The following is a 12,163-nucleotide window of genomic DNA, read 5'->3' on the forward strand; positions in this document are numbered from 1 at the left end:
AAAAAAAAAAAAGTCAAAACATCATTCCACATTCCACTGAAGTTATTAATTCTGCAAGAAGAAAACTATCAAAGAGATAAGCTGAAAGAATACAGCAAGGTCAATATCAATATACCAAATATTATTTTTCCTCTGTTTCAGGTTTTGACGTGCAACTTCAACAAAAGGTGCTCCTGAGGTGTCAGTAACTATCAGGCAATTGCTGCACAAGAGCTCTTGGGCTAGTTAACAATACAGATGTCATGAGCTACCCCACACATCTAAGGAGTGAACAAACCATGTGAATATTTCAAGACCGGTGAGAAAGGTCAGCTAGGATCCTTTAAACGGCCTAGAGTGGCCCTAAAAGCTTTCGCCTGTATGTGCCTTACACTCCTCAAACCAGTGCACTGCTCTAGCCAAAAGAACCTGAGGCACATCAGAAATACTGCTGAATACATTCACTTAACAGTCGTTCCTGAGATATTAAATAAACCTGGTTAAGTACTAAATGCCAGTTTCATTAGTAGTTAGAGGTACTGAAAGGAAGTAAAGCCTTGCTATATTTGGATGAATGTGAAACCACATCACTGTTTAAAGCCTTTGACCATGCCTTGGCCCAGGCACTTAAATCCTATAATATTCCAGGTCACCTAGATGCAGTCTTTGTTTGAACATGAACCAAGCAACTAATTGCATGTGTCAAGAGAATGAAGGGGGAAAAAAGGAAGTAACCTACTTCATTCTGTTGTTTTGGTGTTGTTTTAACACCATAAAATAAAAATTCTAGGTGATGCAAAGATAGATGATACTAACTTCTGCCCCAATCTCTCTGCATTTTAAATACTTCTTGTAGGTTACAACTATACTTAACTTAAAAATGTGCCATACTTGCCTATTATTTAAGAGCACAGGAAGTGGAATTCAGATAGAATTGACTCAACCTCAAAACTCACAGAAGTATATCAGCTCCTCAGTTCAACAAGTTTGTCAAGTAAAAGGCAGCTTCTGTCATATGGTGTTCCTTCGATCATTAACACCCTCAGTAAGTCCACTTGCCAAAATCACACCGCGTCAAAACTGTTCCAAAACACATAAACTAAGTTGCTTCCATTTTAGCTTCCACAACCTCTCTCGGCTAGGCAGGATCTGAAGATAAACTTAAGCAAGGGAACAGAATATATGTTCTTCATTAACTACTGAAATTACCATACATTTTCCTCAAGTGACTAAATCTTGTCACTTTGAAGAAGCAATCTTTGGTCTTCTGGACATAAATCAGTAATGCCAAGCACCACAAGAAGCAGAGAAAGTTACTAGTTCTATGACAGAATAGACAATGTCTCACAGTAACAATTTCTAAATAGTAATTTACACCTTTCCATTTTCTCCTCTCTTGGTCATGAAAAATAATTATGCAATTTCTTAGCAGATACTTTCTTAATATTCAGGGAAACCACAGGAACTGAATGGGGAGACTTAAATTATATTCCCAGCTTCTCTATATCAACTCACCCTGTCAACTCACTCAAAACAAATCTATCAAATCATTACCATTCCCCAAGCCTCACTTTTCCCCTTCCCTAATATGCAGCAGGGGCCTACCTCAAGCATGGCAAGGTAGACTTCAAGGGTAATGGAATAGCTTAACAGAATGGATTAGAGCAGAAGTATTGCAACACAAACGCAAAGAAAAAGATGCAAGACTTTTTCATAACTGAACTACATTTGTGAAACACACAAAATGCACTGCTAGTATCGCACTCTGTTTTATATGCTCTACAAAACAGAGGTATTCCTCAAGAAGCCAGTGTCTCTCTCACCATCCCGGTGAGAAGCAAAGACTATACTGCATTCTGTGTGCAGAGCAACTGAAGGTTAAATTCTAGCCACGAAACACCTGCTAATTCTGAACAACAAATTCAACTCTTTATGCACTTGGTTTAACTAACCAGCCAACCATCAATTTTCACACCAAAACCATATAAAACTACATGAGGTGACCTTACCTTCACCTTATAGTCTACATCCCCAATTTTTCATTTTTGGCTAGATACACTATTATCAGTAACCACCCATCCAGGAAGCTGTCAAATTAGGTTTCCAATCTAATCTGCAAAAATAAGCATTTCAGCAAGTATGTCCCAGAGATAAGATGCGATGGAAGAAATAATTACTATTTTAGCATTTCCTTTAAGGGAAAATGAGGAGAAAAATATTGATGGAGAAAGCAATATACTGAAGGCACAGCACAGTTGATGTACTGTATGTATGCATACCCATTAGATACACATAAGCACACACACCACAGTATGTCATATTAACCCTTTCTAATGGTGATTTGAAACTGATCAACCTTCAAAACACAAATTTGTTTCCAATGACAGGGATCATAATCCAGGTCCATGCATTGGCTAGTTATTATCTGAGCTGCAGTAATGGCTGTGCACAGCAAAATGTAATCTTCCCAAATGTCACAGTAAGTTATGAATATCTGAGCAGCTTAATGCACCTTACTAGCCATGAAGTGTGAGAATGTAATCTTATTACCTTTTTATGGTTGTATTTTTTTGAATAATGTAGCCTTTGAACTGATGTATAGTCTTTCCTTGCACTTTAGCGTGATTTGGTCTCTAATGTCGCACAGTACATTTTTCAAAATTCTCCAATTCAACGTATTTTAAGTCTTAGGCTGAGCTGCATAAACAATCTTTATAGCAACCTACAGGGTGGCATAACGTTTTCTTTCCCTGGCCTGTAGCGTAGAATTAAGTGTAAGCTTATAGGAACGGTTTTAAAGTGAAGTATTCAAAGTATTCAAACACATCTTGACAAATTTTACATTTTGCCATTAATACTTAGCTTAAAAATATATATAAAGTAAACCAGCAGCTCAAGATTTTCAGTAAAATGTTTCTAGGTATAGCTGAGTGGAAACAGCAATATTAGCCATGCATTTAAACATAACAAATCCCTCCTTCCTATGAACCTTTCACCTAATCTAAAAATGGAAGGAGAAATCCAAGTCATGAATGAGATGGTGCACCCTTTAAGTGAGCAACTTACAAACTTAAGTATGCAGAAAATCACCCAGAATAAATACAAACTCTACTTTAATGAAAAATCATGATCTAGGCTATGAATGTAACAAAGTCATTTTGAAATACAAAATATTTCAAGAGCTTGAAGAAAAATGTGAGAAAGTATTTAATCCACTGAAGTAGGGAAAAAAAAAATAATTCCAAAGAGACAATCAGTTTTCCTTTGTGAAAATGCAAACTTGTTATACCTGGGACAACTACATAGTTTTACCCCAAATCTCTAAAAAAGGCTTTATAGTTTGCTTTTGTTTTTGTTTTTTTTCCCCCCTACAGAGCTCTCTCTTCCTTGTGGTTACTTAAGATACACAGAAAGAAAAACCTATTTGTTTTGCTCCCTAAAGTCAGGAGAAAACACCTATTAAGCTGATTTCTTAATCTCAGAATTGCTTCATGAGTACATCCAAAATAAGGGGTGTGGATGATACCTAGCCACTGGAAAAAGTCTATCTCATGAAGGAAAAAAAAAAACAGTCTAAAGATAAAGAGAAGACTAACTCTATCTCAACAGAAATCCTAAAACTTATGCTTAATCAAGACCCACAAAGCTGCAAGTACAAAGCTAATAAGCAACTGAAATTTAATCATTTGAATAACGTTGAATTCATTTGAATAAGCTAAACATCAAGAAAAATTTGCTGAAGCTAAACCTGATGTAATTTCCAACAGATAAGCATTTGATATACACTCTACATTTTACTCCTATTTACAAATAGCTATGCTATTCAAAAATGATCCTGGTTTTATCACAATTTTATGTCAGTTGGCTCCAAGTTAAAAATCAGACACATACCGCCTACATTTCCAAACCCTCAGTAATGAAATCTGCAAGCAAGTCCTGGAGAACACAAACACGAAGTTGGGTTCACTTGAGCCATTATGCTTACAATTAACAGTAACTGGCAAGGTAATATTCTGTGCAATATTCTAGTCACTCTTTTATCTCCCACCAAAGTAATAACCCACAACCTCCATCCCCTAGCAGATATTCAGAAGCTCAAAACAAAACATATGAATCATTATCAGAAACGTGTCTAAGATTTGGGCACTTCAGGGCAAAAATCTCTCAGCATCAGGAGTGATCCCAACCTAGACAAATTCACTGAGGATGCACAATCAACAGTACAAGTCAGCACCATTGGTACACATATCTTGGGTGTGCTAAAGATGGTTCTGATTTGGAGATGCCTCTACAGACCAGAAGAAACAGCTGAAGAAAAAGAATAACTTATGCAGATACATTTGCAGCAATTTGCTCCATTCTCTGCCCCTCGTCCCCTATCTTTTCATGCTGTCTTCACTATCACTAATACTACACTTTGCTTCAACTCAGGACTTGCTCAAAAAGCAAACACATATTTCTTTGAACAAAAAAAAAAAAAAAAATCAGAAACATTTCCTGATGTTATACAAGGCAGAAGTCATCAGTTCTGTCCACCCAACAGTCACACTCAACCAAATGAATAGATAGTACACGCCTCCTTTGCTTTCTAAGGGAAAAGGGATGGGCAGTGGAGGGTGACAATTTATTTCTTTTTCTTAACTATCTTTTCTCTTGCTGTTGCCAAGCTCCTAACAAAGCCTACGCCTTCACTTGCCCAGCAAATAAAGGTTCGTTTTAAAACAGGCACAATGATAGTGGTATTGCATGACAGTACTTTATCCCCATGGCTTCTATTTGTTATTTTCATTCACTGTTCTGTAGTAAAACAAATGCTTTACTCAGTCTCTCCTTTAGAAAGATGCTTAAAAATAAATTTAATAGGTGCACAAAAGGTGTGAAGAGTCCACTACTGCCATCTAATGTTGGACCCAGCACTTTTTTTTTTCCCCCCATAGAGTGCCTCAGGACAGTTTAACTCTCCCAGCTGAAATAAATGGAAAAAAGCACAATTCTTGTCCCCGCAGGTGGAACACATCTCACGATCTTTATGGTAGTTATGTTTACCTGCTTTCCCCACTCCCAAAGAAGGCGAAAAGAAGCTCTAGAAGATAGCCATGCTGCAATCAATTACACTCTATTTGCTGTAGCTAATAATCTTGTATTTTCACTCTGCTTGCAAGCATTTTTATATCAAAGTAGCCCACTAATACAATTAGTTCCGTTCCTAGTGTGCAGTTAAAGGCCCAAGGCAAAAAGAACAGTACAAGTTCTGTGTTATGTTTTTAAATATAAATGGGAGGGTACTGTGAAAACCAATTTTCATACATTTCTCCATTTAAATCTTTTTTGAAGTACACAGCAAAAAAAGAAATTGAAACACTCTCTTATGAAGGGAACAAACAATCCATGTTTTAAGTGAAACACTTTGCAAAATTCAAATTTCTCGAAGAGGAGAAAGAAAAAGAGAAAGAGAAAGAGAAAGAGAAAGAGAAAGAGAAAGAGAAAAAACCCCAAGCAGGAAAGCCCACTCTGACACAGACCAAAGAGTGGGCTTGCCCAGCACATCTGGAAGCTATTTAACAGGGTCAGCTACAGTGGGGCATTATCTCTTGCGAGAACAGAGGCAGAGAGGGTGCAGAAGTGACTCTTCCAGGGGCTTTTGTTCCAAGCAGAACACTGAGGAGGCAGTGCTACCGCACCCTTCATTTTGCATTCCAGAGGAGACTAAGGATTAACAAGCTGATCTCTTGCAAATCAATTTCAAGACAAAATTGACTTGTAATATACTCCACATAGTGGCTAAAGACGAATTTACAAAACCTGGCAGTTTTCCAAGTTTGGTTTAAATTACACATCTCACAAGATGTTAGTGTCGACATAGACCGTATCTAATTCCACCTGAAATTAATCTTTCCAGCTTTTGTATTAGTAGCATTAAATTCTGCTTGTGTTATAATTTTTTTCCAATGCACCTGAACCTGTGATGTTGTTTAAGGTACACAAGAAAGATATAACTCCAAGAGATGGTTTAATAACATGCAAATTTGTAGCTCTATACAGGAAATGAAATACCCTGAATTTTACATCATATCAGATTCATATATGGATTGAAAGTAAATAAATCATTTAAACCATGATACAGAGAACCTTTTTAAATTTGCATTTATCTACAGTAAATACTGCCATGTTCTTTAATAGCTTGCTAGTGCAATCTTAGCAAACTAATGATTTATGGTTGTGACATTTTAAAAATCAGAAATCTGTCATTTTATGACAGCCAGTAGAAGAAAGTCAGTTTCAGTTACTATACTCTGAATTAAACTCAAAGACACGAAACAGATAGCAAAGCACTGTACCATGCTGTCCACATCATTATTCCAGCACTTCCCTTCCTACCTTCGCTTCTGAAATTTATCTATCATTTTTATTTGAATTTATCAGAATGTTACAAAAAAAAAATTTTTTTAAATCACGGTCCAAACAGTTAACTTCTCAAGTAGTACTTAAGTTTTTGGCAAGTTGAGAAACAACACACATCAACAAACAAAACTGACCCACTCTTTGCTTAGAAAAAAGCATTAAACCATAGCTCATTTATCAAGGAGCAGGTCCCTCCCCTCTAAGAAGGAGCCCAAATGATAACCAGTTAGTGACATGATACAAACCACCACGAAGTCCAAAGAGAAAACTCTCCTCGTGTCTCCACATTAAACCCATAATACACTTAGAAGAACAAACCAACCAACCAACATAACAGTGACACCGCACCTGAGCAAATATACATAAATATCACTCCTTCACATAACTTTTCATTTAAATAGGATGTCAACTTTTAATATTTGCAAAGTACTAAGAACAGTGTAACAATGGAATGCTAAAGTACAACAAGGTTATGAGCCCTAAGAAATATATTTGAATGTATTTTACAAGCTGATTGGGACACGAGGATAACAAGTAAAGGGTGAAAGGCTAAAAGAACAAAGGAAATCAAGGAAAAGGAGTAAAATGGAAGATGTTCAGAACACAGAATTGTTCTTAATAGCAAGAAATAGCCTTAACAGAAGACTGAACTGAAACACAAAAAGCCAAAAAAGAGTCCAGGATGAAGAGAATAATCTGTTTACCACTATAGCTCTGATAGACTTCTTCAGATTTCACAACAGTTCGGGATCTTCTCTTCTACTGAAAGCCACAGTCTCATATAGCATGTAAGAAGCAAATGTATGCCAGCTCAACAGCCATTACACTTCATAGCTCAGCGGATAAACAGTGTGTTTCAGTACAGTTAAAGACACTGGATTACAAATTACACAGAAACCAAGAACCCAGCACATCTGCTTCCGTTCTGATTCAGAACAGCTGGAAAACACCACACCTGCCTTCTCAGAATTGGCAAAGATTGTCTGCCACAGTTGAAGCAGACATGGGTAGGGCTTAGGATGCAAGAAAGTTCAAGTTCCATAGCAAAGAGAAACAAAAGCCATCATGGAATCAGATAATTAGACAGGCAATTCAGGTCTGGAATCCTGAACAAGCCACAGTTGGTCACGTCATCGTTTCATGCTTCTGTTTTCTTCCTAGTACAGAAGCTCCTACTATTAGTGTAAGTCTCTCCCCCACCTCCATTTGTCTCTGTCCTTTATCTCACCATACAGGGAACGACTGAACGGAAATGTTCGCCTAGGAAAAGATACAAAAGTAAAGAAAGCATAATATTACTAATAATACTCTAATTCTAAGAAACAAAAGACGCTAAAAAAGAAACAAACAAGAAAGATCATTAATGTTGCATTTATTCTCACTGCTGCCTACAAACGTGCCCTCCTGTTTTTCCAATTAAATTCTCCCAACTCTCCCCTGGTAAGTGCTTTTTCTAACAAACTCCAACTACTCCAACACAAAATTCAGCAACTGACCTAGAATTCTGACAACAGAACTAATGGAGTTCTCAGCATTTCTTCATCATCAAACCCATCATATCATGTACCCAGACTTCCAAGGCAAAAAGGTTTGTTCTGGAATTGCTACACTCAAAGAAATCTAAGAATTTAAAAGGATACTCCAACATTTTTCACACACAAATCTGTTACTCAAAACCCAGGTATTATCTATGACTGATAGTGCACAACCTGAAAAAAGCTGTATCCAAATAGCATAGGAGTATATTAAATGGTTTTTCTTAGAGTACCATTTTCCCTGTGAAAAGTGGGAACAATAACTAAACAATAAATTGCGCTTCAGTGAGACAGTGAATGAGAGAACATCTGCCTCTACGAAAAGCTATTCAACTTGAACATAAAGTACCACTATAAAAGGAGAGGTTAAATCCGTGAAAACAAATAGTATAATTTTTAATAAAATCTGTTTTATTCCATATCCAAGTTATATATTTTTTTCCTTTCTGTGCACCCTGATAGTGGCCACTGTAGCCCCATACAACTTCCTTTAAATTCTTTCAATAGTTAAAGCCCATAGCAGAAGTACAAGAAACCAGTTCCCCAGTGTCTGCAACTTAGCACGTCCTAGATGTAGCATCTGTGATAGGCATGAATTCTTGGACCACGAGGGTAACTACAGAATTTACAGATGGGGAAAAAATGAGCCCCAAAGATCTTCATAAATGGTAAAAGATTTCAGTCAACAAATAAACAAACAAGTAGATAGGTATCTTCAAGTCGTAAGACATTTCTATTTAAATGCGAGATGTAGAGATCTTGGAAGCCTCTAACAGAGGAACTGTTTTTATTTCTTTCCTTCTCCAGGCATAAGATCTCTGAAGTTTCATTGACCAAATTCAACACTACCTGAGAATCACAAGCATTCCTTGGTATTTTTCTCAAATTAAGTTCTTAGTCACAATATTTTCATATGATTTTCCGCACATGTAAACATTTATTTATAAAAGAAAGACTTCTGAGTACAACAACAGAAAAAGCAAATGCCATTAAAAAAAAAAAAAAGATGAAGCAAGAACCTCTGATTTCAACCAAACAACCTGATAATAGGATAAGTCATGGCCTCTTAGGTGTGAAACCAAAAAGACCAAGACTAACATGAGTAACTTTGGAGAACAAAGCCGAAAGGACACCAATAACTCCAGCCACCCCAGCAGAACCACTGGTGTGGTGTAACTCTTCTGTGTAGCTCACCAACCTGCAAGCAGGATGCAAGTCTGCAGTAGTAATTGTACCTTCATGAGATTCAATGTAACTGAAGTTACACCAACACTTTCTATACACTACATTCGCGTGTTTCTTCCCCAGCAAAGATTAAGACAGACGGCATTGTTTCAGAACTCCAAGCTGTTATACTGTGTCCATTTCCGTGAAATGTTTATCCAAATCCAGTAACTTATTCCTTTCACACTGCAACTAAGTATACAGCTCACAGTATTTGTAGTTTTTCATCTGTTTCTGCACAGAAGGGAGACGTTAAGAAAACAGATATTTGATCAGTGGTCTATTTCTGCTGCACATTAGACTTCAATAAATTCTTCCCTTAGCCAAGACAAACACAAAACACAGAGAACTTCCTGAACCTTACAATTCCACAATATTTTCCCACCACTCTGGAAAAAAGCATGTACGGGGCGGGAGGGAAAGCTGCTAACTGAAATTGGCACCGTAATTGCCACATTTTCAGCTACTTATCACTGATCAAATTATAAACTTGTCCAAGTTAACAACCCTGGTTTCCTAGCACACTACCCAGGAGACACGCAAAGACCACCCCAGTTTGCAGACTCCTTGGCAATGTGTGCTGACACCGCAGTCCTCAGCGCTTCCACGTTCCCAGGCCAGACAGGTACTCTGCAACCCATGGCTCCAAGCTGCTAACTGCTCCACAGAGGGAGCATGGGAGGTGCAAAAATTTCTATCATTTGATGCTATTAGAAATCTATCAGGCTAACACAGCCATGGAAGTATTTCATTACACTGTCTATCCTGGCAGAGTGACATCCTACGTTTCTCCTCAAGAGAAACTTTTCTTTTAGTCAGGGAAGGCCGATTCATCCACGGTTTTCATCAATATACATTTCTGAAATTAAATGAAAATAGCTCATACAAGACTCTTAGATATTTGAAGCTTAATTTATATATTTTAGGAAGTATTGTTGTAAGGAGATCTTAACAAAAGCACTTTTTTAATAAAGATTTAGAATGATTAAAAGCAAAACAACAAAAAACACGAGAAATTTGGCACACAAAAATACAAGTAAAAGTACAGCTATCCAGCCCTGCTACCTCATTCTTCCATGTAGGTGATCAGCTAAGGCTCCCGACTGTGCAGCTCAAGAAACCTGAAATGTGACAACTTGAAAAAACTGAAAAAGTGGTCGCCGTACTGTAAACATTTAAAAAAGAGAAAATGTTAATTATATTTTACGTTCTCCTTTTTCTTTTTTTTTATTTTTTTAAACTAACCAGTAGTAATAATAAACTTCATCCTATACCCCAGTTCCTCTAACACTTAAAGCAGGTGCACATGCTTTTGTTGCCAACACTGAACTAGCACACTTCATTATAGAAAGAACAACAGTGAATGCCTACTGTCCAGAGAGCAGGCATTTTACTCTCATCTTTGTTTTTTCCCAGCCTTGCTTCTCAAAAAGTACAGTCTTGAGAAATGGCACTGGAGTTTCTAACATTGCAAGTCCTCTTCCCTACCTCAGTTTTTAAGTGCTTAAAACAGCTTTCAAGCCTCACTGTTCTGCGTTGCTCTGATAAACTGCTGGCATAAAGCACAAGAAAGAAAGAAACAAATCAAACTAATGAAACTCGCAGAGAAATACATTGCTTAACAGAACACGCCAATTTATATTAGTAGCAGAAAAAAAAAAAACTTTTCACAGAGCTATATGAGAAAATCTGAAAGAGCTGCAGCAGCACAAAAAGGATAAAATATCTAAACAGGCAAAGGATAAAGACATTTCCAGAAAGTTTATTTTAAGCAAGAAAAATAAAGTGGTAAACTATCTTTTGTGCAAACTAGCATCAAAACAATCTTCCTAGTGGTAAGAAAGCATGTCAGGACTGTCTTTACAGCACAGTTCAAAATAATGCTGTAATGAGTATTTTGTGTATTAATTCAAGGTGCTGACAATCATTTTTTATTCTTTCTTTTTTTTTTCCTCCCCCTTTTTAGAAAGACAGCGATGCTTAACACTGTATTCTTACGTGTAAGCCAGAGGCAGAGAACCTGCTGCTACACAAAAACAAGATCAATGAGCACCATCTCATGGGCATTTGAGGTAACAGGTTCTACACAGTAAAAAAAAAAAAAGGACTCTAAAGCAAACAAAATGTGAATTGTAGAAGCATAATGTCTAACATTCAAATGCTTAGATGTGAAAATAGGGCACAAGCTAAAGACTTTTCTAAAAATAAGTCACTGTAATTGCATCTGAGAGGAATTTCATTGTATCCACACACACAAAAAAAAAAGTACTGAGGTATTTAGGCACTTAAAATAAGCCTCTATGAGCACAACCACATACATTCAATTACCCTCAGCCTGAAGAATCCATTGAGGCTGGTAAAATGAGTCTTTAAAAAAAATGGATTGAGAATGGTATCAGCAGAACTCCATCCCTTCAAGCCAACAGCTGAAAAAAAGAAATCATTCCAAGAGTTTGGTTGTATACTTCTGTGTTTGTTTCTCTTCTTCAACTTTACAGCAGTGAATGAGATTCTAATTGATAGTTCACATCCAATCCTGCAGATGCTAGCAGAACATAACTTGTTAAAAACAGGTTATGGCCTGCATTACTTTGAGTACTTAATATTCTACAACAGTTTCCTCTGTGACGTGAAATTTTACCCAGTAATAGCAATACCTCAGAAGGAACATCCCTATTCAGTTGTCTACTAGTTCAGGTTACAAAGATACTCTCCCTGCTGTAGCACACAGCACTTTGATCTTTCTTCAGCTAACTGAAAAGTTTAAGAACTCTACAGTAGCATTTACTAAATATGCCCATCACTAAAATAAAACATGACAGAAGGAACAACTAGAAGTACATACTAAGGCATTACCACCAAAATTCTAACAGTGGAATGAATAAGCTCTCAAAATAAGATACAGTAGATCTTTGGTTCACCTGGTGTAACATTAGCGGTCGCTGCAGACTCCACCATCGTATTTCTATCTCAGAAACAGAAGACAGGTTTCTTTGTATGCTGTGGGTTTTTTTTTTTTTTTT

General features: G+C 37.0%; 1 protein-coding gene across 1 annotated transcript in view; it reads right to left on the reverse strand.

The window, feature by feature from the left end:
- The window catches only part of LRBA (LPS responsive beige-like anchor protein), a 368,564-nt gene that overhangs the window by 333,631 nt on the left and 22,770 nt on the right, over positions 1-12,163 (reverse strand).

This window comes from Meleagris gallopavo, chromosome 4, assembly GCF_000146605.3.
Source record: "Meleagris gallopavo isolate NT-WF06-2002-E0010 breed Aviagen turkey brand Nicholas breeding stock chromosome 4, Turkey_5.1, whole genome shotgun sequence".
NCBI classification, from domain to species: Eukaryota; Metazoa; Chordata; class Aves; order Galliformes; family Phasianidae; genus Meleagris; species Meleagris gallopavo.